This window comes from Entelurus aequoreus, linkage group LG28, assembly GCF_033978785.1.
Source record: "Entelurus aequoreus isolate RoL-2023_Sb linkage group LG28, RoL_Eaeq_v1.1, whole genome shotgun sequence".
In the NCBI taxonomy this organism is placed as follows: Eukaryota; Metazoa; Chordata; class Actinopteri; order Syngnathiformes; family Syngnathidae; genus Entelurus; species Entelurus aequoreus.
Window position 1 is genome coordinate 16,450,857 of NC_084758.1, and position 9,431 is coordinate 16,460,287.

Here is a 9,431-nt window from a genome sequence, read left to right on the forward strand (position 1 = left end):
GAGCTTATTTGATCCTACCCCCATTAACCCCGTTTAATGGCTATTGCTTACATGTTTGTCCGTTCCCTACCTGTGCTCAATTTGCAACACAAACATTAAATGAATGAATGAATGAATGAATAAATAAATAAATACATTTTTATGGTCCACAATTTTTTAGGTTATATATATATATGTATATATATGTATATATATATATATATATATATATATATATATATATATATATATATATATATATATATATATATATATATATATATATATATATATATATATATTATATATATATTGTGGAGAATGCATATATGTTTAAGAGTTCTTTCTGTATTCATAGTCATGTTTAAAGCAGCTAGTGTTTTTCCATTTGTAATCTTTCTATGTTTTATCTTATGTCCGCAAGTAAACTATGTGTGTTACCTTGAAGGATTGCACTGTAGGAGGTGGAATACTCCCTTTTGTCTTATCTGTAGTAGGTAGAACAATGAGGCTGTGTTCCTTTCCGGACAGGTGGGGGCTTTTTTCGTGTGCAAGAAGTTGGCTCTTTTGTTTGAGTGTTAGAACAACTTGAGAAGCCGGTATGAATGTATTGGTCTGGGCTGTTCTCCTGAAGCTTCAGTAAAACTTGATAATATTCCTATTTTGTCTTTATGGTCCTTTTTGCTCAGCATATATGTCATCAAAAGAACTTGGCATTGACCAGTGACTTAAATTCCCTGGGAGGAAAAGCTGGTTGACGCAACAATATATATATATATATATATATATATATACATATATATATATATATATATATATATATATATATATATATATATATATATATATATATATATATATATATATATATATATCCGTTTTTACATTTTGTAGATGAAATCTATTTTTGTTCAAGCACCACAAAACAATCACCCACTTCCTCAAAATCAGCCTCTCAATCACACACACACACACACACACACACACACACACACACACACACACACACACACACACACACACACACACACACACACACACACACACACACACACACACACACACACGCACACACACACACACTCTTCAGGCCTACTGACACAAATGCAGCATGGAACATTTGTACTTGTTGTGGTTGACCTTTGAAAAAATAAAGTGTGACCATATTTATTCCCCTGCTCAAGCATGCACGATTGTTGCAATGACTCCACACAGCAGGATTACTAAAGAAATGCTTTTTATTGACCGTTTGCAGTTATTACCATTGCATTATCATATGTATACACATGCATGTTGGAAGTAAACAAAGGGGACAAAGATACAATGAAACATATTTTTGTTCAAGTCTCTACTTTATGCATATGTTCTTCACTGCACAGCCAAAATGTCAAAATAAAACAGTGTGAACTCCAAGAAAACTGCAGTATATTTTTTGGATTGTTGGTTCCAGACCAGAGCACCGAACCACACGTGCAAATGCAGCCTAGTGCAACTTTTAACCTACGATAATTTCCAGAGTCTCTTTGCTGTGTCAGATCACTTTTTAATTTCGCATCGTGAGAACTGAGTCACAAAGATAGACGTCGGCGTACGTGCTGAATTCCTGTGCTGCCCTCGTATTTGTCTGCCTCGCTTTACCGGCTTTCCTGGTGACGATGGTCGGCACGGCATAAACCAAAGAGCCCTCGTCTCTCTGAGGAAACAGGTCATGTGGGACATGAGAAGAAGAAGCAAAAATGCACAGAAATGTTCTACGGACGTCCTTCTTACCTGCTGGACACGACTGGACGTTTCATCGAGTGTTTGTAGACCAGCTGAAAAGTGAGCATGAAAGCCATTTGCATTGATTATTGGATGAAAGCCATCCAATAATGTCTACTGAGTATGATTAATAATGAGTATTTTCTCTTACCTTTGTGGCAAAACCACTTATTCGTCCTAATCCTGTGGATGAGGAAGGCAGACATGATGAAACTTAAGGCCAAAGCAGCACTCAAGAAACCCAAAAGCAGACCTGCTGGTTCCGGTAAGTCTGGATAAAAAGTCATATTTATTTATTTGATTCCACACAAAAAGTTCTGCAATGTGTTAATGTGGAGGTTACAGTTCTTGTTGTGCATATACAAATACGTTCATTTGAATATTTGAGGGCAGCGTCATCGAACGAGTGCTGAATTTGTAGGTTTACCGCCTTCCAAAGACCATGATTTGGTACTTGGTGAGGAAAACCTTGTTGGCAAATACAGACGTCATACTTTTTTTTGTAGTTGGTCAGCAGGGTTGCACACATCTAAGAAGGGATTTGGTCCACTCCTCTTTACAAATCCTGAAGGTTTTTCCTGTGGGATTAAAGCCCCTAAACTAACCAGGCCAATCCAAGATCTTAGCACTCATTAATTGTCCTGTCCGTATGTGTTTGTTCATTGTTATACTAGAAGACCAATTCCTTGGCTGAGGTCAAGAAGTTCTCATCTAAGATTTTACGGTACATGGCCTTGTTCATCAGTCCCTCAATGTGGGGAAATCTCCCTGTACATACTTTTAGCAGAGAAACAAACCCTAAGCCGGACATTAGCAATGGAGTTTTGGGGTTAATATTCAGTATTTCTCTGTCTCATCTGACCACATCACATGTGTCCTTAGGATCAGGGGGGCCGACACATTGGAGAGAAGTCTTAGTTGTCTTGGTGACTTGGTGGTCCCAACTTCATTGACATCATTAACAGCCTCCTCTTGTGTAATTCAGTGAATTTTCTCACAAACACAATCCTTACAGGTCAAATCAGTTTCAGCAGGGAGGCCCAGACTCCTGGTCTTGTACCAGCTCTTTCAGTTCCACCGGAGAGAACCTGAGACGTTCCAAGCATACTGAGAGACACTATCCCTCCAGTGTATCCTATGATTTTACTCTGGGGCTTCAATTCAGCAGGGCATGCCTGGAACACCTCACTAAGGAGGTGCCGAGGTGGCACACATGTATGCTCTCTATGCGAAGGAGAAGTTACTCTACTCTGAGCTCCTTCAAGGTGACCAGGCTCCTCACCCCATTTCTGATTTATTAAAGATCAAAGATTAAAGTACCGTCAGCTTCTTGCTGGGTTTGAATTATTGCTGGTAGGTAGCAGATCAAATATATATTTCCTTCAATCAATCAATATCAAACACATTTATTACCTTTATTTAAAGTATTTTTCTTGATATGCTGTCCTAAAGCATAGCTATTGTGGAAATTCTCACCTGTGATATGAATAAATGTTGCATTTAAAAAGGTCATGTTAGTTCTGTTGACTTTCAAGCAGTAGTAGGAAGCCGTGTCACTTTTCTGTAGATCACTAATTTCCAGAACAAAAGTTCCTGGTTCTTTTCTGGCCGAGAAGCGCTGCCGTTGGATCAATGTCTCGGGTTCAACAGAACCAGGTCCTCCGTCTAAAGATGGCTTTGCGTCTAAAATTTCAGGAGTGGTTCCAGAAATCATTCGGATCCAAAATAAGTATTCCTGATCCAGAGTTTTCTCGCGGGGGCATATCAGACTGACATTTTGTCCAGGTCCAAGAGTCTGAGAGGAAAAGTTGTAAGCACCTGTACATGCTGAAGAGGGGAAAAAAGACATATTAATAAGAGTCATGTACAGTATGAACATGTCTCCATTGGAACTGAGCATGGACTTACCTCCACTTTGGAGCAGGAGCAGCAGATGAAGCACGATCCACATTTTCTCCTCTCGTTGGACCAAGTGAACATCAGACCATCTAGACAGCATCTTAATATTATTGACTCGAAACACATCATACCAAATGGGAGGGAACTATTTTGCTGCCATCTCATTGGCTCATCTGTGCCGCCCCTACCTCAGTGGAAATATGTCCAACTAAACTTTCCAGTCCCTTTGTATCAGTCTCTGGCTAGTACAAAGTAAAACTACAGAAGTTTTTTTTTGTCTTACCACTCTCGAGTCGCAAGGTTGAGCCGGGGCAGATTTTTCAGCGTTTTTTGAGCAGCTACCCGCCGAAATCAACGCTTTTCTCCTGACAGAGCTGATCGACACACAGTGGAAATCGGACCCTTTTAACAGATGTGACATAAATTCTAAATGGCCTCGATTTACAGCTCCAAGGGAAAGGAAATTCAGTCTGTGACACGGATTTCCATGTTAGCGCATTTGAGGTTCTTGCTGGACAAGTGCAAAAACAAGACTTCACCCATCTCCCTGCTACTCGAAGCCTCTCAGCTGAGAAACCAGCTGTACCGTTTCCAACCGAGAAATGCAAGGCTCTGCCATACCTTAATTTTGCCTATCATTCACAATCATGACGGATGTTTTTTTGTTTTTTTAATGCATTATAACTCGTAAATAAACGCAAATAAAAGTCCGGAGCCAGTAGGGAATCCTTTGTTCCGCTTATTGAAACCCAATAAAAAACATCCAAAAAGCGCAGACATTACTCCATTTACATTTCGTGACTGGAATATTAACCAAGTATTAGCGATATTGTTACTATAAGCCAGCGGTCACCAATGCGGTGCCCGCGGGCACCAGGTCGCCCGTAAGGACCGGATGAGTCGCCCGCGGGCCTGTTCTAAAACAAAAAAAACAAAAAAAATTAAAAATAAAAAAAAATAAAAAAAAACATTTTTTTTTTTTAAATTAAATCTACATAGAAAAAACACAAGATACATTTTCAATCAGTGCATCAACCCAAACAACCTCCACCATGCACACTCATCCACACCCACTCACACAAAAGGGGTTATTTCTTTCTGCTACCAATATTCTGGTTCCCACAATATAGACAATACATCTGCAAGGGACACAGTCCCTGAAGCACACATGATTGTATAGGCTGCTGGTCCACTAACATTTTCATTAATTACTATTTTTTATGTAATTATTTTTATATTGTTTTACTTTCTTTTTTATCCAAGAAAATGTTTTTTATTTATTTATCTTATTTTATTTTATTTTTTAAAAAAGGGCCTTATCTTCAACAGACCAGGTTGTCAATGAAATTAGATTTGTTTAAAGGGTTTTTTAAACCAGGTCCAGTCCAGATAATGTCCAAGTCGGACTCACCAGCACACACCTTCATTCATGTACACAGAAAAAAATTAGGGAACACAACAGATTGCATATAATTTATAAACAAAATTACATTTTCAAAATAAGCATTTATGTACAGTCCAGATTATGTCCAGGTCACTCAAATTAGGGAACACAACAACAGATATCATATAATCTATAAACATAATTATACTTTCAAAATAAGCCTTTGAGGACTTCTCATCTTTTTTTTAAATGTTTTTTGGCATCATTATCGTTTTCAACCATGTAACTTTCTAAAGTTAGAAAATACTGAATAAATGTTTTAAAGAAAGTAATACTAAGTGAATATCTGTTGTTGGCCTTAAAAATAAACATTTTACCGAGTACTATAATTAAATTGACTAAATCATGATTGTCAATGAACTCTCCTAAAATAACAGAAACCACATTAAGCTTCATAAACAAACCAATCCTTAAACACATTTTTTCAACTTCCACCCAAAACAAAGACACAATATGACAATACCAAAACAAATGCAGGGTGGATTCAGGCTCCTGACAACAAAATCGGCAATCATCTGACTCTGTCGTATTCCATAATTTTAACATTTTTCCTGTGGGTAAGAAGTTATAAATAATTTTAATTTGAAAATAACGATTTTGCACATCGATAGTGGTTTTATAGATTAGTTTGAATATGGCATCCCATGGCAACAGGCAGTCAAAAAAGTCCTCCCATTTTCCATTTGTGTTGTATGAGGCAGCCTTCAAAGATTTCTTTATTAAATAAAAATTATATATTTTTCTATTTATTTTAGTTCCTTTTTGCCAACTAGAATTTCTTATTAGAGGTTTACAAACTAATAATTTAGTAGTTCCATAATTAATTATTTGTTTCCATCTTTTCCCAATTACTCCAGTTAGTTGATAAAATGAAAAGCTTGAGCAAGCATCACCATACATAGCTCTAAATTCATCATACTTCATAATTTTACCATTCTCATTGATAATATCATTGACAAAAATGATTCCTCTTTCAAACATATTTTTCCAAAAGAAAGGCTTTCCATCTATTACAATATTAGAGTTCATCCACATTAACTGCTGCAAAATATCGTCTCTTTTTTCTGGCACATAAAATTGAAAACACCACTATGAGTGGATTGTTTCCTTTATGAACCCCGCCATGTTTCCCAGCAGACTCTCTGGGAGGGGATCACTTGTAAAAAAGGATACAATTTCTTTTGATACAGTACATGTTTTTTGTCCAACAGGACATTTGTGTACCACTCAATGTTTAAATACATCTTTGGAACAATTGATGCTTTTAAAGACAGACACATAGCTTCAAGGTTGAGAAGTTTCAGGCCCCCATATTCATACTCTTTGTACAAAACCTTTCTTTTAATCTTTTCTGGTTTGCCGTTCCAGACAAAATCGAAGACCCTCCGCTCATAAATCTTAAAGTTTTGTGATGGAGCTGGTAATGACAAAAACAAATAAATAAATTGAGGAATAATTAACGAGTTGGCAATAGACATTTTACCATACAAGGTTAGGGATTTCCCTTTCCATAATTGCATAATTTTGTCCAGCTTTCTTAGTCGATTATCATAATTTACTGAGCCTAGATCATCCAGATTTTTCTGGGACAACAACACCAAGTATGTTAACTGGTCCATCTGTCCACAAAACAGGCACTGTTGCATTCCATTCGAAAGGACGTTCCCTTTAGATTTCCGATCCTTAACATTTTAAATTTATCATAATTAAGCTTAAGGCCAGATTGCTGTGAACATATGTCGAAAAGATTAAGAAGGTTCCGCAAACAATGAGGAAAAATCTTATCTTTGTGAATCAGCCTTTTCTGACATGAACTTCATCAAGAACAAACACAGAACACGCCTCACTGATGCACATCTGCAAGACTCACTCAGAGTTGCAGTGTCAAGTTACACACCAGAGTACAACACACTAGTTAACAGCATGCAATGCCAGGCTTCCCACTAACTGACAAAGAAACAGACAACATATTTGGTGTCCAGTTCAAAGTATGACATGATTTAAAAATTTGAGAGTTTACTTTTGTATTTTACATGAGTTATTATTTGTACAAACATGGTGCAAAGTAATTCATGATTTGTTAAAAAATGTTAGTGGCTAGCTAGTTAAAATGGGATATTGTGATTTCACAAGACTGTCTCAGAAGTGATCATTTGAAAATGTTCAATTTGAAAAATGTGCACTTAGAGAAAATATAAAAATAAAGTGTTGCATATTGATATTTATCTGTTTCTATATATATTTATTGTGAGAAATCATTAAGATGATCAGTGTTTCCACAAAGATAAATATCATTAATTATTAATAATAACAGAGTTAAAGGTAAATTGAGCAAATTGGCTACTTCTGGCAATTTATTTAAGTGTGTATCTAACTGGTAGCCCTTCGCATTAATCAGTATCCAAGAAGTAGCCCTTGGTTTCAAAAAGGTTGGTGACCCCTGCTATAAGCACTAACGCAGACAAACTATTTATAGCGTCGCCGTGATCAGGAGCTTGCGTGCCAATGTTGACATCATCGACTGATCAGCTGCCTCCTCGTTTCCTTGCTCGTCAAACTTTATCCTAGATCATAAATCATGCCTCTCACCTGGATAGTAGAAGGATGAGGACGTACTCCGACAAGTTGGTACCCTTTTCTCACAATTATGAGTCATTCTTCATCTAAATGGGAATATATATAACATCCTAGCAGTCTGCATTTTAACGACAGCAGACATTGTACAGTGAGTGATGTTTTATTATGTTTGCTGGCTCTCATGAAGTCTGAAGTGAGTTTTAATCAGTGTTTGTTAGAAACAAAAGTGAATGTTGTGCTGCATTTTTTAAATTAATGCGCCGCGTATGCTTAAAATGATCAAAATACGTACATATTAAATGTTATTATAAATGTGCCTGTTACTACATTACATATACACTTATATAATGTGTATAAAACCATAATGGAGGTGTTTGGATGTTTTTTTAAGGGTAATAGAGGCAGAACAGAGCAACACTTATAGGCTCTATTGTAAGTGGACATTTGATCGCAAAAGTCAGGAAAGTCACTTGGAGCCATTTCAAAGCAGCTTAAGGTCCCAAGAGCAAATGTGCAGACAAATTTTTGTAAGTATAAAGTGCATGGCACAGTTTTGTCACTGCCACGATCAGGAAGAAAACTCAAGCTATCACCTGCTGCTAAGATAACATTGGCTTAGAATGCATTTAAAAAAAAAAAAAAGGTATTTCAAAATAATTTTGAACAAAAGACACATTTCTAAAAAAAAAGTGTGTTCCCCTTTAACGTTTTTACCCGGGGGTCGCATTGGAATAAAATAACTAAATATATACACAAATATAAAGTCTTCATGTGTTTATTTGAAGTACCACATATACTCCTTTATTCGACACAAGCCGATGCCGGGTAACAAAGATGTGATGTGATTTTGTAACAGGTACAGGTGAGTAAACAGTTGGTGGGTATTTTGTCTTTACAAGTAGTGAAATAATATCAAAACAGAATAAAAAGTAAGAATCAGTTATCTTGTTGAGCTGATTTTGTATTGTATGTATAAAGGTGAGTTAACAATAGACAAGAATTTTGTCGAACTAATTGTGCTAACAGGTACAGTCGTGGTCAAAAGTTTACATACACTTGTAAAGAACATAATGTCATGGCTGTCTTGAGTTTCCAATCATTTCTACAAGTCTTATTTTTGTGTGATAGAGTGATTGGAGCACATACTTGTTGGTCACAAAAAACCTTCATGAAGTTTGGTTCTTTTATGAATGTATTATGGGTCTACTGAAAATGTGAGCAAATCTGCTGGGTCAAAAGTATACAGAATCAGAAATACTTTAATAATAATCCCAGAGGGGGAATTAAGATTTTCAGCACAATCCCATTCAAGATCAGACAAACATTACAGGGAGACAGAACAGGATCGCTGACGGGTCTGCCAACTTCTGGCGCCCCTTACAAAAAAGGTCAGAAACAGGTGAGAGAAAAAAAAATTCAGTCTAAGCCTGGGCCCCTGGAGAGGCGGTCCAGACTGAGGCCAAGTGGAAAAAACCTATAGCCATAGCACACATAAGCATGTGTGTAAGAGGGAAACATCAAATAACACAAAGGACATTAAAGACATTAAAAGAGCAGAGCTGATGCAACCAGCCACTTCTACACACAGCCACAAAAGTAAAACAACAACAAAAAATAAACATATACACTGTGGTGGCCTCTGCGGTGTTCCACACCATCGTCTGCTGGGGTGGGGGGAGCATGGCCAGAGACAGGAGCAGACCCAACAAAGCAACCAAGAAAGCCGACTCCACCCTCGGCCAGTGTCCAGTCCGCATGGATGAGCGAGGAT

At 37.1% G+C, this 9,431-nt stretch overlaps 1 long non-coding RNA gene across 1 annotated transcript; it reads right to left on the reverse strand.

Annotated features, from left to right (window-relative positions):
* Window positions 1-1,570: 1,570 nt before the first annotated feature.
* Window positions 1,571-3,322, reverse strand: LOC133645022 (uncharacterized). The gene is made up of 4 exons (XR_009824872.1): window positions 3,217-3,322; window positions 1,892-1,923; window positions 1,750-1,793; window positions 1,571-1,672 (listed from the first exon to the last, which is right to left on the reverse strand). It is a non-coding gene; the product is annotated as an uncharacterized LOC133645022 (long non-coding RNA).
* Window positions 3,323-9,431: the final 6,109 nt, after the last annotated feature.